Genomic DNA, 20,476 nt, shown 5'->3' with positions numbered 1-20,476 from the left:
CAACTTAAGAAACGTGTGGTAGTCAACCTTCACGACTGTCTCCTTGAAAATTAACGCTCCTTCCTTTGTCGTGAATTTCAGTACGACCAGCTGCAAACTCCCTTCAGCACTTGTGGATGTTTCTTCCCTCCATGCATGACTCGCCATACACTTCCGTTAATTGGCGATGAATTTCAGTCTGTTGAAAAAGTAAATAACTAAGTGAATTTCTCAATTGGCGGTAGCGCTAGCGCTAGGCGTAACTCCATTACAAACGGCTGCCAAGCCAGGATTGAGGATCGACCTGAGCTCGATTCCCGGCGAGTCAGATTCCACGTTAAATCAGTAGGTCCCGTCTCATATAGCCTCACTGAGGGACGTTAAACTCAAAATCAAATCAAATCAAATCAGGATTGAGCGTCCGCAACAATTTGCGCTCAAGCTTGTTTGGAAGTGGGAGAAACAGCAAATACAAGAGTGATAAAACAGCCGTACAAACAGTTTGTCTGAGTCTCCAGAGCTTTGGAGACTACTTTTATTATTATTATTATTATTATTATTATTATTATTATTATTATTATTATTATTATTATTATTATTATTATTATTATTATTTTGCCCTTCACGATTTTCAGTATGATTTTGATTTCAAAACACTGTTGAATTTGCATGCAAGTATGGCACAAGGAATGTGAATAAACGTTATTATTATTATTATTATTATTATTATTATTATTATTATTATTATTATTATTATTATTATTATTATTATTATTATTATTATTGACAATATTTGTGCTGTGCAAAATTATTTATGTTCGTTTGGTTATGATCTTTGATTAAGAAATCATTAATTCAAAATAGTCTATGACTAAGTGCTACATTCTATTATCAAGTGAAATGTCCAAATGAATGAATAGATGCGGTATGAGACATAGTGAGCGTGATGAAGGATATGAAAATATGTGGATGTGCAAAGATATAGCGGCTGAGCGCATTAAGAAACGGAGGGAGAGGGGGTCAAAGTTGATGGGAGAAAAGCTATGCTATGCTATTCAAATACATCATATAAACTGTTGAATCGTGAAAATAGTGGAAGATAGATAATGCAAACTGTGCTAGTTTCACATATTGGCAAAATAAGAATGGGAAATCTCTGATTTTTTTTTAAAATGGAAAATTAGTCATGTGATATATCAATTAGGGCCAGCATGTTCTCAAAAAGTCAATTATTAACCTTAGTGGTCGTTGTTGGGCACTAAGTGCTTAACAGTAAGTCATAAACCACTAGGTAGTCATGAGAGAGAGCCTGTGTAAATATAAATACAAAAAGTAAAATTATATTAGTTGGCATTTTCGAAGATATTGATTGTAGAATTTGAAGGATGATTACGGACCATATAGTTGGATGTATTTAAGTAATGGAAATGTAAGTGTGAAAAACAACTGTTGAGATAAACAGAGTATTTAATGGTACAGATATTGAATAAAGGTTTAGCTAATATTTCAGGTTTTTAGATCTGGTGTAGATGTAAGTAATTTATTCAGTCGTTATCTGTACTTATTTGGAAGATTTAGGATCATCTTGAAGTGATTTTTAACGAATCATAGTGATTCTAACGATTCATATTAGTTCATAATGAATCGGAATCACATGTTATCAAGGTTTAAGATGTAAATCTTGTGGTAAGGAGGCTTTAATATAAGTAGTAGTAGCGGTAGTAGTAGTAGTAGTAGTAGTAGCAGTAGTAGTGGAGTAGTAGTAGTAGTGGTGGTAGTTAGTAGCAATACTAGTAGTAGTAGTAGGAACGGGTTAGAAGCCCCGCAGGGGTTGGTTGGGTTCTGTTCTCATTATTATTATTATTATTAGTAGTAGTAGTAGCAGCAGCAGCAGTTGTAGTAGTAATAGCAGTAGTAGTGACTCTTCCAGTTCCGGTGACAAAGAACTGGGGGGAGCGGGCTATACACAAGCCGATATGTTTAACTTACATGTGTTTTGTGATAATCCAAACTTTCAATATACGGGGATCAGTCTTCTACATCTTCGTAAAGATGATCCTAAATCTTCGGAATAAGTACAGATAACGACCACTAAAGTTCATAACTGACTTTTTGAGGACATGCTGGCCCTAATTGGTATATCACACGACTAATCTTCCATTTCAAAAATATCACAGATTTCAAAATGGTTGATTTCAATATAGCGGAGGAGGTTCGTGACCTACTCTGTCCATTCTTATTTTCCAATATGTGAAACTACCACCGTTTGCATTGTCTATCTTTTACTATTTTCACGATTCAACAGTTTATTTGATGTATTTTAATAACATAGCATAGTCCTTCTCCTACCACCTTTAACCCCTCCATTTCTCATGTCGCTCAGCCGCTATAACTTTGCACATCTACATATTTTCACATCCACTATCAGGCGCACTATGTCTCATCCCGCAACTCAATTCATCCATTTGGACCCTTTACTTGTAAAACTATTTTCAAAACTGGAGTAAATAAATTTACAAAACGACACGATACGACAAAACGAAACGAGACGAGTCAAGAAAGGATCCTTGACGGGATGAGAATCGAAACGGGACAAGTTATGTTAATATAAATTGCACTTGTTGTGTTGCAGTGGTTTTGAAGTAAACAATAATGATGTAACGTTACCTAAGTTAATGAATCATTGAAATTTGATGAAAACCTTTCTCCAAATAAATATTTTATTTGGCTTGTTGTTTTCTGCATTTAGCGTAATTTTTCAATTTATAACCTACACGTTGGAAAAGTATGTTAAATCTTGTATTATTGATAGTTTGATTTATAATAGTCCTCTATCGGGGCGTCTATCCGTTATCAAGTACAAGATCAAGAACAATGAAAAATAAAATCGATTTATTTCATATCAGCTTCCCAAAAATAGTTTTCATCGTTTCATTTTTTCTTCTATCACTTCTTATTTAACATGCTATAATATTTTACACTTTAGTATATTTTCCATTTTTCAGAAGCTTATCGTAGTTTCACTGAGTGAAGCGAAGTTTACATGTTTTATTAGAACGATATACAAAACATTAACTTACAGACAATCATCTGAACAAGTGATCCGAACTTTACAAGCTTTGTACAGAATTCAATCCCGTGGGGTCTTACAAGCAAGCCAGTGTCTTCATACTTGCCACAACGATCTGGGTCCAGAGAGTCTATTTAAAAAAAATCGAGATTAAAGTATGCGGTAGAAACAGGATGTCCCCGCGAGAGAAATCTAAGGGAGATCTATGTATGCTGAAATTAATACTAGTACCAGAGCATTACCGAATTTTCTCGTTACGTCCCTAAAAGGAGCTCATGCTATTTCTCATTGCATGTCGGTATAATGGGTGCATTTGGTTCTAAATTCGTTGCCACGTTGCTAATGCCTCACCGCCAAAACAAAATCCTATGCAAGGAAAAGTCAGAATTAACTAGTACTACTCAACTACAAGATAATGGAACCACGGAATCATCCTTTTGAGAATTTATTTAAAAAAATCTTCTGCTACTCTTCAAAGGCTCCATTTCCAAACCATTGTTTTTTCGTTATTCTGATAGCTATACTATTCTCGAAATACGAAAAAATCCCAAACCTCTTCGAAATACCGAACTAGCCGACATACTGGATAATTTGTACTAAACAAGTTTACCAAAGCAAAGCAGTATCCCTTTCTATCACTTTCCGGATTGGTGAAATACATCATCAACAGCCACCTTTAAATCAGCCAATCAAATTCTTAGTTGTCCTAGATAGTCAGTTGTCCTCCAATCAGAATTAGCTATACGGCACCAATATTCCATTACCATCCTTCTTTTCAACAGTGACATACCCATGCAGAAGACATCTTCAAACTTTTTACAACATATTCTACAGGAAATCGACAATTGTGTCTTTCTACTTATTACTATGCAGTCATAACAAGACAATCGTCCATATCATAAGAGGGAGAGGAACAGTTAAATTTCTGATACCGTAACATTAAAGCCTGTCATATACCGATCAGATTACATTTAAATTTATGTTGAATACAAAGAATATGGAGAAGTAAATTTTCTTAAACCCAGGTTTACTCACAAGATAAGAATTTTGTCGCGAGATAGTTCTAGAAACGGAGAGATAACTGCTGAAGAAGAAAGTTAATTGTTCACAATTTGTAAAGAAATATTTTGATTAGTTCCAAGTTTTGAGTTATTAGTTTTATTCTAATATTTCTCAAAGATAGTTCTGCACATCGTATACTTTTTCAAAGTAAGACTGTCACCAATTTTCAATAAATGACTGTAGTATTCTACCGACGGATCTGGCCAAAGAGAAGGCGTCACCTTCTACGGGAATGAAAGATGGGAATGAAAGACAAAGGGAAAAATAACGACGGCAAGGTTGAAACGAGTTATAAACATTGAAAAGGTAAATATTTATCGCTAATGTAATATAAAATCATTTATTATTTTAATTTAAAGTTTTCGCTGTGCATTATGATACTTTGTGAACATTTCACAGTAAGAAAATGTATCATTTGGTAGACTTTGTGTTCCATCTAAGTTTTATTCTTTTTATTTAAAAAATAAATAAATAAGCTTATCTTTCTGCAAAATATTCCTGTTTTCATCGTCCTAATTATTGGCACAACATAAAAAGTAAATAAATTATACAGTTATTGACATGAAGACTAAAATGTTCGGACAAGTTATTTTGATTACAATTTTAAGAAATACATTATAACTACACTGAGAAAAAAATTGTATGTGGCGTATGTAAAATCGTATGTTACATTTGTAAATCCTGTAGCTTTTCGACTTAATGTACAGTAAACGTATAACTGAGATGTTTTATAATACTTTCTGTATAAGTGTTCCACCTGTACGTACTTTCCGTATGAAACAATATAGGCTGTCAGGATCTCACATACAAATGGATGTATGTTACATGTAGCTGACGAAGGTAACATACGTATGTGTCTGTAATATAAGGAAGACTGTTAGATATAAGACGTCCCGCAACGGCATGATGTAATAGCTAAAGGCAGTGCCTATGTAGCATACGGCATTTAACCCGAAAATTTAATAAAATTTAATACGTGTCAGCAAGGAAAGGAAGGATGAGGCTCATACTACGTTACAAAATGTGCAAATGACTGAAGTGCATAAGCTAAGTCGACGAGAATATATTAAACAGCGTAATATTGAAAAAAAAAACACATCAAACAGAAATATGAACAGGTATGTGATAAAAGTTTAAGATCGTATTCATCTTCTGCATTCAATTTCTAAGAATGTTTCATATGTGCTGAAAAATGTCACTTAGAGACAGAAAGGAAAAAACAATTCCAGAAACGTCGAGGAATGTACGAGGTTTGCTCTTTAACCCTCAAGGACACACTGCTTGAGAAAGCAGAGCAACGCAATAATGATTTGGGTAGAAAGATTACTGAACGTATCAAAAGTGTTTTGTGTTTGATAGCTGCAGAAGCTCGGTACCATCAAGACTGCTATGCCAAATTTGTGTCCAACCCCTCATCTGTTCGAAAAAGAGGCCGTACTCATGACACTAACTTTGATGTTGCTTTCCAAGAACTGTGCCATTATATAGATACGAAAGAGGAATGTCAATTTTCACTACTCGATTTGCTGCAGAAAATTAATGAAGGTCCTTCAGAAGTGGATACAATGACAATGAAAACGCTAAAAAACAGATTGACTGAACATTACGGTGATGGAGTCCTCTTTGCCACAATGCCAAAAAATCCCCCTGTTCTTTGCTTTCGTGGCAGTGGTCACAAACTGTTGAACCAATGGTACCATGAACGAGCCGCCAGTGAAAAAGATGAGCGAATGAGAATAGTGAATGCAGCTGCAACTATCATTCGTGAAGATATGAATGACTCCTTACAGTACTACCGATTACTCAGACATCACTGCCTTCATGAACAATGTTGAAACTATGGTTCCTGAAAATTTACAAGAATTTTTGAAATGTATGGTTGCGGACAAAAAGAAAAGCAGTGAACAATCCTCTACTAGAAAGTGTACAGCAATATCCCATGCAATTGTGTCAGCCACAAGACCTCGCTCGTTCATCTTCCCGCTGCAACTTGGTCTTGGAGTGTATTTGTATCGCAAAGTAGGATCAAGAAACATTGTTAAAACTGACTCTAGTATGGGTTTCTGCTCTACCTACAGTAATGTGGCTTTATTTGAGGCTTCTGCTGTTCAGTCTTGGAAACCACGCATTTCAGAGCATTCGTTTTCACAATTCTCCTTCGATAATGTGGACTTCAACATTGCAACAATGACGCGTAAATATACATTTCATGCTATGGATGGAATCAGGTGTATTACTCCTGGTATAGGTGTAGAAAATCAGAAAATAACAAAAGTGTCTCTCATGCCCAGCTCTATCGAAACAGCAAGCGCCCAGAAAATCGGTATACTAACATTCCGAAAGCAGGATAGGTTTGGAATCGAAGAGGTTGCTTTGCGAAATGTCTACACAGAAGGAACATTCACTAAAGCTTCAGTACCCTCCAATCATGATATTGTTTGGCTTTTGGGGAAGTTTTTGCAAACAACCTTCCATTCCTGCATGACAGGGTTTCATGAAGAAAATCACAGTCAGTGAACCTTACACTCAATCACAGGTGTTAGGACTTCCATTCAACAACAACCCACCAACAGATTATAACACTGTACTAACTGCCACATAGAACAAAACAACCATGTAACAAACCATTTTCGTGATGTTTGATAATCGCTGTATATGAAAGCTAAAGATGTCGTTGCAGTGGAAACTAATAGTGAGAATGAACTGTTCTCTAATGTAGTCATTCGATTAGGAGGATTTCACTTGATAATATCTTTTCTGAAAGCAATAGGCAACCTAATGAAAGACAGTGGGCTTTCTGAGTTGTTGAAGACTGTGTATGCCCCAGCTTCTGTTCCTCATATGCTTTCTGATTATGCATACGCAAGAGCAATTCAGGCTCACTGCCCACCATTAAGCACCCTTTCCATCATAATAATGGAAGAAATGTCAATCATGGAGGAGGAGAAGAACCATATTCAAGACTGTCTTTCTAACTTCAGTGGAAACGGTCCATCCTTCTGCGATTTGGAAAAAGACCAAGTTATAGAAAAGCTGAGAAAACAACTCATTGATACTATGGATGGTATAAGACAAAGAGGTAAAACGTCACAATTGTGGATGCAGTACTGCGAGCTTGTCATCCTGGCATTGCACTTCATCCAGGCAGAACGGATTGGTAATTGGGAACTCCATATACAGTGTGTTAGAGCTATGCTCTCAATCTTCCATACAACTGGACATTTTCCCTATGCCAAGGCCTGCCAGTTGTACCTCCAGGACATAGATAAGTTAAATGAAGCCATGAAACTTGAGGAGTTTGATAAATTTACCAAAGAAGGTTTTTTCACTGTTCGACGCTCCGATAAAAATTGGTGCGGAGTATGGACAGATATGGTAATCGAACAAACCCTTATTAAGAACTTGAAGAATATTGGAGATGTTTCACACGAAACAGGTTTCACTGACAGTGTGTTGAAAAGATGGATTTGTGTTTTGCCAATACCCCATCGCATATGTGAAGCAATGGAACAGTTCTGCAATGTACATTCTGTATCCCGTAATCAACATATTGAATTGAGAAGTGGAAGGATAGTAATTGATGAGAAAATTCGCAAAACATTTTGTCTCTGGTTGCAACAGCACTCTCCATTTGTGTACAATTAACAATTAAATTCAGTAGCATCTGGATTAATTGCTTCTGAGGACGTAAACTACTACAGAGCTGTGTCCGCTGATGAACAAGCACTTCAAAGAATAGGAACTGCCTTGAAGAAGTTTGGTTCTCTGAAACTTAAGCGTTCCAGCATGGCTAAGACAATGTCAACGTCAACCAGTTCTGTCAGAGTTGATCAAGATGTCATTGAAGTTGATACACCTCAATTTATTTCAGAGAATATTATGCACGATTCATTCACCAGATGATTTGAAAGATTGTTTTTCATATGAACTTTCTTGTGTACCTATGTGAGTACTTGATAGCAGTGGGTTCATGAGGAAAAAATCTTCACTGTACAATTTTTTCAATCAAGTACCTGAACAAAATGTTGACAATAATAAAGAAATATATTTTGTTACAGACGGAAGGTTCCTCATCCACCATGTCTTGTAGCCCACACATGGAGCATTTGGTGACATTTATAAAACCCTCGTTTCTTATATTCAGAGATATTATAAAGATAATGTTGCGATTGTGTTTGACGGATATTCTAAAAGTTCACTGAACATAATAACTGTTGAACGTCAAAGGCAATTGATGAAGCGAATATAACGAGACATGTTCTTTAATGAAGATATAAAGTGTGTTGAATCTCAGTCCTGCTTTCTGGGTAACCTCAATAATAAAGAAAAGTTTGTTGCACAGCTTGCACAAAAACTGGAGAGTGTTGGCATTGAAACCAGTATTGAGAAAGATGATGCAGATGTTGAAATTGCTGGAAAAGCAATAAATGCATCACAATTATTCCGGCAAGTTGTTATTGTCGGCGAAGATGTTGATCTTCTCACGTTTCTCATAGCTCTTGCTCCAGAAGATAAAGACATTATCATGATGAAGGAATGTAAAGGAAACATCAAAACCAGGTGTTACAGTTCCATAGCTATACGTAATTGATCACTCATCCATGGCTGCAAGACATCCATCCTGTTCCTCCATGCAGTAAGGGGTTGTGACACCACCTCGGCTATGTTTTCGAAAGGGAAGTTGCAGACTGTCCAATTATTTAACCGATCCCAGCATCTTCATGACATTCCTTGAGTATTCAATGATCCCAAGCTCGACTCCTGAGGACATTGAGAAAGCAGGAGAAAAAAAATTATCCTCTTTCTGTACACCAAAAAAGGAGAAACCACTATTAATAAAACATTGAATGATCACAAATTTCAATGTTTTAACGTACTTGTGAGTCAGGCAAACAATACTATCATACTCTCACGCTTGCGACCCACTATTGATGCAGGCTATCTCCATTCTTATCGCGTATATTTGCATATCCAGATGTGGTTGGGGAACAGATTGGACCCAAGAATATGGGGATGGAGGGAATCAAACTAATCCCTCTCTCCAATTCCCATGAAACGAGCACCAGCTCCTGGAAAGATATTACTTCTAATCTTATGCGGCTGCACTCAAGGTTGCGGAAGAAAATGCAAGTGTGTGAAGGCTACCTTACAATGCACAGCAATGTGTAAAAGCTGTCGAGGTCAAAGCTGCGCTAGTACGACTTCCGTTGACTTCACCGAAGATTTCGAGGAAGACTTTCCATAAATAGTTATGATTGCAAATTAGTTAAGGTATATACCATTGAACACACAAATTGTATTGTAAATTCTATTGAAGCAATAAATGCCACTTCCAAAGGAGTTTCACATTTTGGCTTTCATGAAAAACATGCATAGGACCTCTTTTATGCAGAATTTTACGATGAATATTTCATTGATATAACAGTTTTCCTAGGAAAATAAGCCATTTTGCGTAAAACTGAAAGAAAAGGGGAAGGGGTGTCGCGACCTCCACTACGGGTGGGAACTTTTCTATTTCTTACAGCTACACCCCTTAGGAGTGTTTTCCTAAAGTTTCAAAACTTTATAAATTTTCCCCCCATTAGCTACTTTTTTTTTCATTAACTTGCCTGGACTATTAGTTGGATGCAAACACAGTTCTTTCCCCAAAGGAATGGAGAGTTTTCCTCCAGAAAACGGCGGCGGGTTTAAAGTCGAAATGTGTTTCACGTATACACTTGAAATAGCAAGTCTTCTTTGAAAAAGAGCAAAAACATGGAATATTATATAAAAACAAAATATAATTTCTAACGATTCAATTTATAGATTAGTGCTTTGACAAACATACAAACAAGCGAACATTCAGTTTTATATATAAGATTACCGAAAAATACATGAGCATGGCAAAATATAAAATTATCCCCTTCTTCATAAACACAAGTGCTGCCCCCTCATTACCGTAAGATCATGAACATTAACGACAATTTGTTGAATGCAAGAATTAAAATAGAACACTTCCACTCGTGGCACAATCTCAACCCAGGGTGATTAGCAGTGGCGTATTTAGGGGAAGGCTTCCGGGCTTAATTCCCCCTAAAATGTTATTTACTATGTTAAAGTAAAAGTAATATCTTTGCAGAATGTTCACATTTCGAGAACTAAAGTTGGAAAAGCCTCCCCCCTTCGAAATAAAACCGAAAATACGTTTCTGGTTCTAAATATGATATACACTTGGCCACAGTAGTCCTCAAAACATTATAATAATAATAATAATAATAATAATAATAATAATAATAATAATAATTATTATTATTATTATTATTATTATTATTATTATTATTATTATTATTATTATTATTATTATTATTATTATTATTATTATTATTATGTTTCTTGAAAGAAAATACTTGCTCCGACCATAATATTGGCTAAAAGGTTACTTAATTTAAACTACTGACATCGTAGATTTTTTAAAAAATAAAATATATTCTATATCTTGTGTATTCTCTTTTCATACGAACAGTATAAGTGGAGACAAAAAAAAAAAAAGAACGAGCCATCTGTACTTTAATATAATATTCCTTTGAGATAGAAGAAAAAACGTTCAAAATGAAGAAAAGAGGGGAAAAGAATGAGGCAGGCATGAAAAGTTGTTGAAAGTGACAGAAACGCCAGGTTGAGCAAGGAAGAAATTGCGTCGTCTTTCCTTCATTTTCTCACCTTCAGAAGGGAAATATTTTCATGGTAATATGACTTTTCACCCTCTTTTAACTCCGCGACAAAGTTTAAAATGAAAAGACAAGATGAGCGAGTCATGGCAGGCATATCTTCCATCCTCTTGCCTTGATTTTTTTTTTTTTTTTTTTTTTTGCTCCTTATTTTATACAAGAAAGTGGTGAGGAAAAATATTATTGTGAAAAAAATTCTTATTTGACACAGTTGCAATTTGACAACGTCGTATACTATTAATTTACACTGTATATTGTTGTCTCATATATTTATCTAGCTCATATAATTACAGTTAATGTCTCTATCAATCGCTTTGTTGGTTTTGTTGCTCGTAGACGTTGATTTGTTACTTCAATCAAATAATTTTATCTTCCTTTATTGCTCATTATTTCTGGAGTTAGGAAAGTGATAATAGAAAATGTTATTCGTAAGTCTAAGAGGACATATAAATTGAATACAAAAAGCTCGGTTTCAATTATGTTTTATAGATCTTATATGTTCGTATCTGGATAATTCTTCAAACCAACAATTCCAACGAATGGTCAAATCATACATCATAGCCAAAAAACGACTCACATGGCACAGCTCTTGCACTCAACTAGGAAATGAACGAAACCTCACAAAATTTTTTAACCTCTTTAAAAGACTCAAGTTTTAAAACCATAGCTTGCAATATCCTCTTCTTATCAACGATACGGCTCCACTGACCAACACAACAGAAGTTCAAGCCTTTGCTACCCACATTGAAACCGTGTTCACTCCTCACACGGATCCAATCTTTACTCATACCAATAGAGTTTTTAGAATAGTTACAGCAAAATTTGAAATTATATTTGAAATGTCGCTTATACTTGCCCTCTTGGAAACCAGAACATGGGCGCCCTTGATCCTACCCATCAACATATTTCTGAAGCCGGAAATACGCAACAGCAGCTCTTTCAACCACATTTCGCTCGTCAGCCTACTGTCCATACTGACCTCCTTGTGCCAATTACCGCTGAGGATATCCATTCCGCTCTTCACAATAGACACAACACATCACCTGGCTGGCATGGACTAAATTAGTTATCGACAGCTAGAACAATCACCGCCACTCTTCCATATATTGTTAGCTCCTTTCTACAGCACCATCCTTACCAGGGGCTGTTTTCCTCCTGCCTGGAAACTAGCCAAGATCATAGTCTTCTTAAAACCACAGAAAGATCCTACTTAAGTCACTTCTTACAGACCTATCAATCTCATCACTGTTTTTAGCAAAACCTTTGAAAGAATACTAGTCAAACGGCTACATGTTTATCTTCAACAACAGAACATTCTTCTGCTCACGACTGACTAGTTACTAAAACTCTCGTCACTGATTGTAAATCACCATAACAAGAATCTTCCCTTCTTCCCAATTTCCTTTGATTTCGAACGTACTTTTTGACTCTGTCTGGCATGAAGGATTGCTCTACAAACTGAAGCGCCTAGTACTCTTACTATACATCCTCTTGTTGCAAATTTTCTATTCCTTCGACGTGCTTTCATTCAAATCAATGCAACACGGCCTACAGAATCCACCTTAAGGGCTGGGGTACCCCAGGGGACCGTCCTATCCCTCTTCTTGTATATACTGTACGTCGCTGACATGCCCATTCCAAAGAAACCGGTTCACACCTTGCAATTTGCCGACGATACAGCATATCTTGTTTTGGGATCCGCATCTCCATACACCTACAATCCGTCATAGATACTGTGCTTACTTTGTGCCTCCGATGGATACTGAAGATAAACCCACTTAAAACACAAATGACGCTCTTCGATCCCAATAAAAATAAGTACTGTCCTACACGAACTCCTGACCGTCTCCGTATCACTGTCCTGGGCTCATTCATTTCTCTCCGAAATGGTATTAAATACCTCGGAGTTCATTTCGACAGCCATCTTACTTGGAAAACTCATTTAAAGACTCTTGAGAAAAACATACGTGGGCGCCTATATTTGCTGAGTCGCTTAAAGGGAACTACATAGGGCCTAAATTCTGACCTCTTGCTCTACACCTATAAGCTATTCGTCCGTCCCGCAATAATCTATGGACATCTCACCTGGTTCTCAGCAAATCAACGGTACTATGACCGACTCAAAATCCCCGATCGCCAAGCCATACGCATCGCTTATTCACTTCCAGCACGAACTCCAACTGCACTCGTCTATCAGCAAACCTCAATGACACTACTTTAAGCGTACATCTATCGCCTCTGAACCCGCTACATCATGCACCACATAACAGAGAATCATCCAATCATTGCCGAAATTCTGGAACAGACTCCAGTCATTCCTCGCCGTGCATACCCACCTTTGGACCATCTTCTGGCAATCTATGAACGGGAGACCCATACCGCCGACTATAATCCTTCTCGACGTATGTATCAACGCCATCCGTCGATATGTCCTCCATAAACTTCATTTATCCACCAACTGCATGACCCCTCAGTCCCAACACTTAACCATCAGTAAACTCACAAAAATTTTCTACTCAACTGGCCACAGAGGCTGATCACGATGCTTCTTCCGACTTAATTGTATCCTGATTTTCCAGCTACTTTATCTAGTGTCCACAGTCTTGTCAATCCTCTGGCCAGAGAGAAGGCGTAACCTTCCAAGGCCCGCCATCTCCGGAAGGGAAGGAAAGACTTTGTTAAAAAAATTTCAACACGATATTAAAGTGATTAAAAAGTCTACATAACTGGATTAACAACTAAAAAAGTATTAGTTTAAATGACAAGACGTTACAATTAGTAACACCACTCAACTGAATACAGTAACCCTTTAGCTTAGATAAATGATACGTTTCTCAAATCTTTGCATAATTTTCGTTTTACGTAAGTCAAAACTTGTTGTAAAGTACTTTGTAAAAGTACTTAAATACAAATACGAAACAGTATAATTTTACAAATGAAACACCATGTACCTATAGTGTACAGCTATCTGTATACACTACTCAGATGCAAATAGCTAGTGATGATGTACATTGTAGAATCTAATGAAAGTCTTTATTTTCAAATAATTTTTTTTATCAACTTACCTATAACTTTTTATGTGAACTGTTACAAGTAATTCCTAATCTTTAAAAAAAGCTTCTTAAAACTAAAATCATGGAACATGTATTTTTAACAAAATCGGAAAGCAGCTGGTTAATTAATTCACACAAAAGATATGAACACAAGCTGTAAGTACTGGTATTATGAACAAACTTTAAAAATGACATAACATGTATCAAAACAATATAACTTTTATGCGTTATCATTGATCTATATATACGTATATGCGGTATTGTTACGGTATTCAGTTTATGGTAAGATTGACTTTGAGTTTGCAATCAAAAAGTAATAGATCAACTTGAAATAGTGTACAAATATTTTAATGACTGTCATAATGAGTTTTAAGAAGAGAAAGTTGTGAAATCGGTTTCCAAATCCGTTGAGTATTAGTGAAATAAACTCCCATAAACTACCTTGGATTAACGGAACGTTATGATTGGTAATTTCTTTTTGCAACTTTCAATAATCAAGAGTTTTGAACAGTATTTTAAATATATTTTAAATTAATGTAAAATTCAACAATTTTAAACAAATTGAATATGAATATAGACAAGTCTAGTGAAGTATTGCCAGTTGAAGCCACACTTCATATAATTGAGAGAAATAAGAATGACGACACTAATGTTACTGCTAATAAGACGGATGTCTCGAAATACAATAAAACTCAAGACCACAGATCTGCTGGTACAAATCATTACAAGGACATACAATGCCTCCACTGCAATAAATACTTCTTCAGCCAAAGAGGTTTATCCATTCATAGTACAAAAAGTCATCATGACGTTTTCAAAAGCAAGCCATCGGCCGTTAAACTGAAACAAAATTCTGTCGACTACTTATTAACTCATAATTTTAATGACATCAATTCTAAGAAATCACAGACTAAAATACTGTATGTGATCTACTAGTACATTTAAAAGCCAAAATTCCAATCCTTCGCCGAGTTGCGAGATGAGCAAGGTTGTCGGTGGCAAATTCCTTATATGGACTCATAAGATAACAGTCAGTAATGACTTGGATTCCTGGATAGACCTTTTGCTTTTCCCCTACGGAGTTCTGTGTGTTCCTCCACATTCCGAAAAATTACTAATCTGACAACATGAGTTAAGTAAACAGGAGTAGAAATTGGTTGGAATATCGCCGGGAAACTCTATTAAACCTTCACGCAAAAACATACAAACCTCGCCAATTACCAACAAATAAATCTTTGAACTTCAAAAGTAGTGATGAGCGCAAGAGTCTTGGTCTTGCAATTTTTGCAAGAGTCCTGAATGCAAGACCAAGACCAAGACCAAGATCAAGACTGTTGCGCAAGAGTCTTGCGCAAGTACCGGCACTACTTGATTATTTTATACAATGTAAGAAAGAAGGAGATGCATTTCTTGGCTTCAATAAAAATGCTGCTGGTGTGAATGTGTTGCCAGTAGTTTATGCAATCCATGTGAGTCGATCTGCCCCTGTAGCTTATAGCAACAGTATGTCGTTTTTTGAATTGGTTGTTCGCGTTTTCTGCAGTAACTCTCACTGTTGATGAACGATTGGGAGAGCCATTCCACCAGCAGTATCCCTTCCTGATCCCAGAAAACGATCGCCATTTGTTCCCGCATGAATAGTCCCATCCGTCCTTCTTGGGACGAAGGCTTCCAGTATGCCTTCATTCCATAGACTGGTGTTTCTTTTCTGGAGTCTCGTAGAGGAACCAGGTTTCGTCGACGGTGACCAGTAGTGATGAGCGCAAGAGTCTTGGTCTTGCAGTTCTTGCAAGAGTCTTGCATGCAAGACCAAGACCAAGACCATGAATAGCGGTGCAAGACCAAGACCAAGACCAAGGGGTGCAAGAACAAGACCAAGACCAAGACCAAGACCAAGATTCTTGCGCAAGAGTCTTGCACAAGTACTGGTACTACTTGAATTTTTTTATACAATGTAAAAAAGGAGAAAATTCATTACATCTTTTACTTGAATTTTTTGACTTCAGTATAAATGACACTGGAGTGAATGTGTTCCCAGTAGTGTTATGCAATCCATGTGAGTCGATCTGCCCCTGTAGCATATAGCTACAGTATAGCGTTTCCTGAATTGGTTGTTCGCGTTTTCTGTAGATTTTGCTCGTTTTCAAGCCACACATGTGTCATCTTGCGCCATGTAAGCTATTTTGGCGGACAAACATCGTGTGCGTGGGTTTTCTTAATTTTTTCCGTTTCCTCCTACTTTTTTTGTTCCACCATTTCAGTCGTTTTTCATCATCACCGTCTCCCTTAGCGTTGGTGCATTATTGTGGGACGTTAAACTAGATACTTCATTTCATTTCAAAGCATATTAGTGGTGTTCTTCTTCCAAAACTGAAGAGAACTGTAGTATTGAACATCGGTAATACCGTACACCATAGGTGTCGACTACATGGGTATGGCCTTGGTTATGAGACTCAAGCATCCGTTGTAAATTTTTAATGTGTGCTCATAAAATTAATATCGAAATAACATTTTCATGACATTGACAAAAACTTAGTGCATGTGACCGCAAGTTTGATTTCATGGGCGGATGCTTATACGTTGAATAATTGTTTATTCATATAACTTTTAGCCTCCTTAGGTATACGGCACATCGGGGATTGAGCGATATAACATTACACTACAACAGTAAATCTATATTATAAAATTGAAAGTGACTATGTTTGTGACTCCTAATCTCGTGAACCACCAGCTCGAGATCGATCAAATTTTCAATATATATCAGTTTGGGCCTGGAATGTAATTTTTCAGTTCAGTTTGAAGGAGCAATGTATGGGAGGTATACAAAAATCAAAATAAATAAAAATAAAAGTGACTAAGTTTGTGACTTAATAAATTCTTGAACCACCAGACCGACCTTAATCAAATTTTTAACATGTGTGAGGTGCGGAACTGGAAAGTTTTTATAGTTTCATTTTGATGGTAGAACCTAGGGGAGGAGGAGGGAGGGGGAAGTATATATAAAAATAAATAAAACTTAATAACTCTTGAAACGCCCAACCGATCTCGTTCAAATTTTCAACATAGATGAAGCTCAGGCCTTTCACGATTTTTATCATTTTACTTTGACGGTGCAACATAGGGGTTGGGGAGGAGGGAGATATATGTAAAAAAATAAAAGTATAAGTGACTGTCTTTGTGACTTCATCACTCTTGAACCAGCCAATCGATCTTAATGAAATTTTCAACATAGATGAGATTCGGACTTGGGATGTTTTGTATCATATCACTTTGATAGTAGAACTAAGGCTAGGAGGAGGGGAGAGGAAGTGTACAAAAATAAATAAAACTTAATAACTCTTGAACCAACCAACCAAACTCGATCACATTTTCAACTTAGATGAAGTTCGGACCTGAGATGGTTTCTGTCATATCACTTTGACGATGGAGCTTAGGGGCCGGGGAGATAAGAGATATTTAAAAATGATCGAAAATGACCGATATTAGAGTGGAGTCTATAGTTTTGGGGGTCGCTGAGATAAACAATGACACTTCCGATTATGTTTAAATCCAAATTTAGCCCCGTAGCTTGGCGGTGGGAGAAGAGATATCTAAAAATGATCGAAAATTAATATTACTGTCGAATTCATATTTTTTGGGGTCACGAAAGTGAACAGTGATACTTCCGATCCCGTTTAAATGCAAATTCAGCACCGCAACTTGGGAAGGGGGAAGAAGGATATATATAAAAATTATTGAAAATGACCATTATTATCAATGTCAAATTCATGGTTTTCGAGGTCATTGAGATGAACAGTGACACGTCCGATGCCGTGCCTTGCAACATGGGGGAGGAGGAGATATATAAATTTTTGAAAAAGACCGATATTAGTGCCGAATCCATAGTTTCCAGTGTCTCTAAGATGAACAGTGACGTTTCTGATGCCGTTTAAACCCAAATTCAACCCCGCAACTTGGGGAGAAGAAGGGGAGAGAAATATAAAAATAATCGAAAATGACCGATATCAGAAACCGCTTACTAATAATGAAAAGTGACTGATTAACGAAACATATTATTATTATTATTATTTTTAAATTTAACCCAACGAAGTGGGTAATTGATGCTAGTAATCCATATTCACAAGTGAGACTGATTTTATACAGTTATTTTAAATAACTTGTAGTTTGATGTCGTTATTTTGTATTTCTAATATAGGTCAAAAGTATTTATACAAATTGAGTTTATAGAAAGACATAGACAGACAGACAGATGAGTCGTTTTTAGTTTTCACTCAAATTATTCTAAAATATTAAGTTTTGATTATAATAATTATTTTATTTTTCTCTTTTTTATCGATATGCTAAACATATCATCATAGTCATCATCAAAGCTATTCTGCCATTACTGGCTGGTTGTTTGCTGCAACTGAAAAACCTCGATGTACGGTGGTCCTCAGCTAGTCTCTTCGTCTTAATGTAGCAATTTTCTTAATATTTTCCTTCAACTATAATTTGCTTTGCTCCCTTTCTCTCTTTCCTTTCACCATACCCTCTAGCACGTCCTCCACAGCCAATATCCCAACCAGTTCCTCTTCCTCCTCTTAACAATATCTAAAATTCTTCTTTTTTCTCTTACTGCTAATATTTCTAACATTTTCTCATTTGTTTTCCGTTCAACACAGCTAATTCTCTCCATTTTTCTCCATGCTCAGGTTTCGAAAGTCTCTAATTTTTTCCATCGCTTTTGCGTAATGTCCATGTTTCTGCCTCATTGGAATCAGTAAAACCAAATCTCAATATTTAATTAAAAGTTTGTTTAACACAAAGATTAGCTAATGTGGTTGAAAAGAAAAATCTGACGCCTTTAGAGTGTAAAAATAATTTTGCATTTCATGGTATTTCAATTATCTGTGTCGTTTTGATTTTCTTTCATTCCTCTCAGGGGTAGACTCCCCAGTTTCGGAACCTGTGGAGCGTTGGATCTGTTAAAAATAAAAAAAAAGATTACGAAACGTCGTGATTTATCTTATAAGTAGCGAAGCGTGGGCACCCAATAAAAAAATAAAGGTCATCACTTAATGTTAGCTATGTTGTACACTATTATCATACTTATACGAAGATAAACTATGTTATATTTAGAAACATATATTGTATTTCCGTTACTATTGGAGCATTGTAGAATTTATTATACCTTATATCCAGAGTAAAATTTACTTATGAAAAGCATAAGATTTCTTAAAAGCAACTCTTGCAAGACTCTTGCAAGCAAGACCAAGACTGGGTGTGCAAGACCAAGACCAAGACCAAGACCGAAGGTTCCAGTGCAAGACCAAGACCAAGACTGGGTATGCAAGACCAAGACCACCCCGGTCTTGGTCTTGGTCTTGCATTTGCTCATCACTAGTGACCAGGTGCTCAAAGAACTCTGTCGGATTTTCACTTTACTGTTGCATCAACTGCTGGCAAATCTCCACACGCTTTTCTTTCTGTGCAACGGCAAGGTCATGAGGCAGCCATTGTGCACACACCTTGTGCAGCTTCAAATCCTCATGAATGATAGTGTATAGGGAACCCCGTGATAGACCTGTTTCTTTCTCTAGTTCATCAAACGTGATTCTTCTGTGCTTCATTATGAAATCATTCAATTGGTCTGTGTGCAACTGCAGGACGCCCAGTGCTTTTGTGTTTTGGAGCACTGTCTTTGCCTTCTTTGAATTCAGATACCCAACGAAATAAGAATCGGTGACTTGGTGCTGTGTCCCCACATACGGCTAATAATCTGTTGTGGATGTCTGAAGTATTCACTCCTTCCCTCAAGAGAAACCACACTGTCCACCGTTGCCCATGTGTGTCTGCTTCCATGCTGTCTTTTCGCTGTCCACCAGCCTCTTGGCAAGTTGGAACGACTGCTGCTACAATATGCTACCTACGGAAAGAAACAAAACCATTTAGTGGGGTTTGATAGTACTATAGTCTCTCTTAATGGATACTTAAACAAACATTTCAAACTGTACTTGGCGCCAGTTATAGGGGGAGTGCCAATCATTATTGAACTAACTAAATATTTATATATATATATATATATATATATATATATATATATATATATATATAGATAGATAGATAGATAGATAGATATAGATATATACATATTTAGATTGAGATCGATTGGATGGTTCAAGAGTGATGAATTCACAAAGACATCACTTATATTTTTAATTTTTACACATATATATATATATATAATTAAAAATGTAAGTGCTGTCTTTATGACTTCATCACTCTTAAACCAGCCAATTGATCTTAATCAAATTTTCAACATAGATGAGGTTCTGACTTGGGGTGTTTTGTTTTTATTAAATCACTTTGACGGTAGAACTTAGGGTAGGAGGTGGGGATGGAAAATGTACAAAAATAAGTAAAATGTACTAACTCTTGATCCACCCGACCGAACTCAATCTCATTTTCAACATAGACGAGGATCGGACCTAAAGTGGTTTCTGTCATATCACTTAGACTTTGCAGTTTAGGGGAGGGGAAATGAAAGATATTTAAAAATAATGGAAAATGACCGATATTAAAATGAAATCTATAGCTTTAGAGGTCGCTGAGATAAACACTAATAC

The 20,476-nt window shown here is 36.4% G+C and overlaps 1 long non-coding RNA gene across 1 annotated transcript in view; it reads left to right on the top strand.

Moving 5' to 3' along the window:
* Positions 1-1,305: 1,305 nt before the first annotated feature.
* LOC145686145 (uncharacterized) overlaps positions 1,306-20,476 on the top strand; it is a 113,079-nt gene continuing 93,908 nt past the window's right edge. The window contains exon 1 of the long non-coding RNA XR_014131532.1: positions 1,306-1,408. This is a non-coding gene — a long non-coding RNA (uncharacterized LOC145686145). The remainder of the gene's footprint in view (positions 1,409-20,476) is intronic.

Source organism: Thermobia domestica, chromosome 5 (assembly GCF_964235325.1).
Source record: "Thermobia domestica chromosome 5, izTheDome1.hap1.1, whole genome shotgun sequence".
NCBI classification, from domain to species: Eukaryota; Metazoa; Arthropoda; class Insecta; order Zygentoma; family Lepismatidae; genus Thermobia; species Thermobia domestica.
Note: the sequence above shows the minus strand (reverse complement) of the source record. Positions and strands in the feature narration are given on the sequence as shown.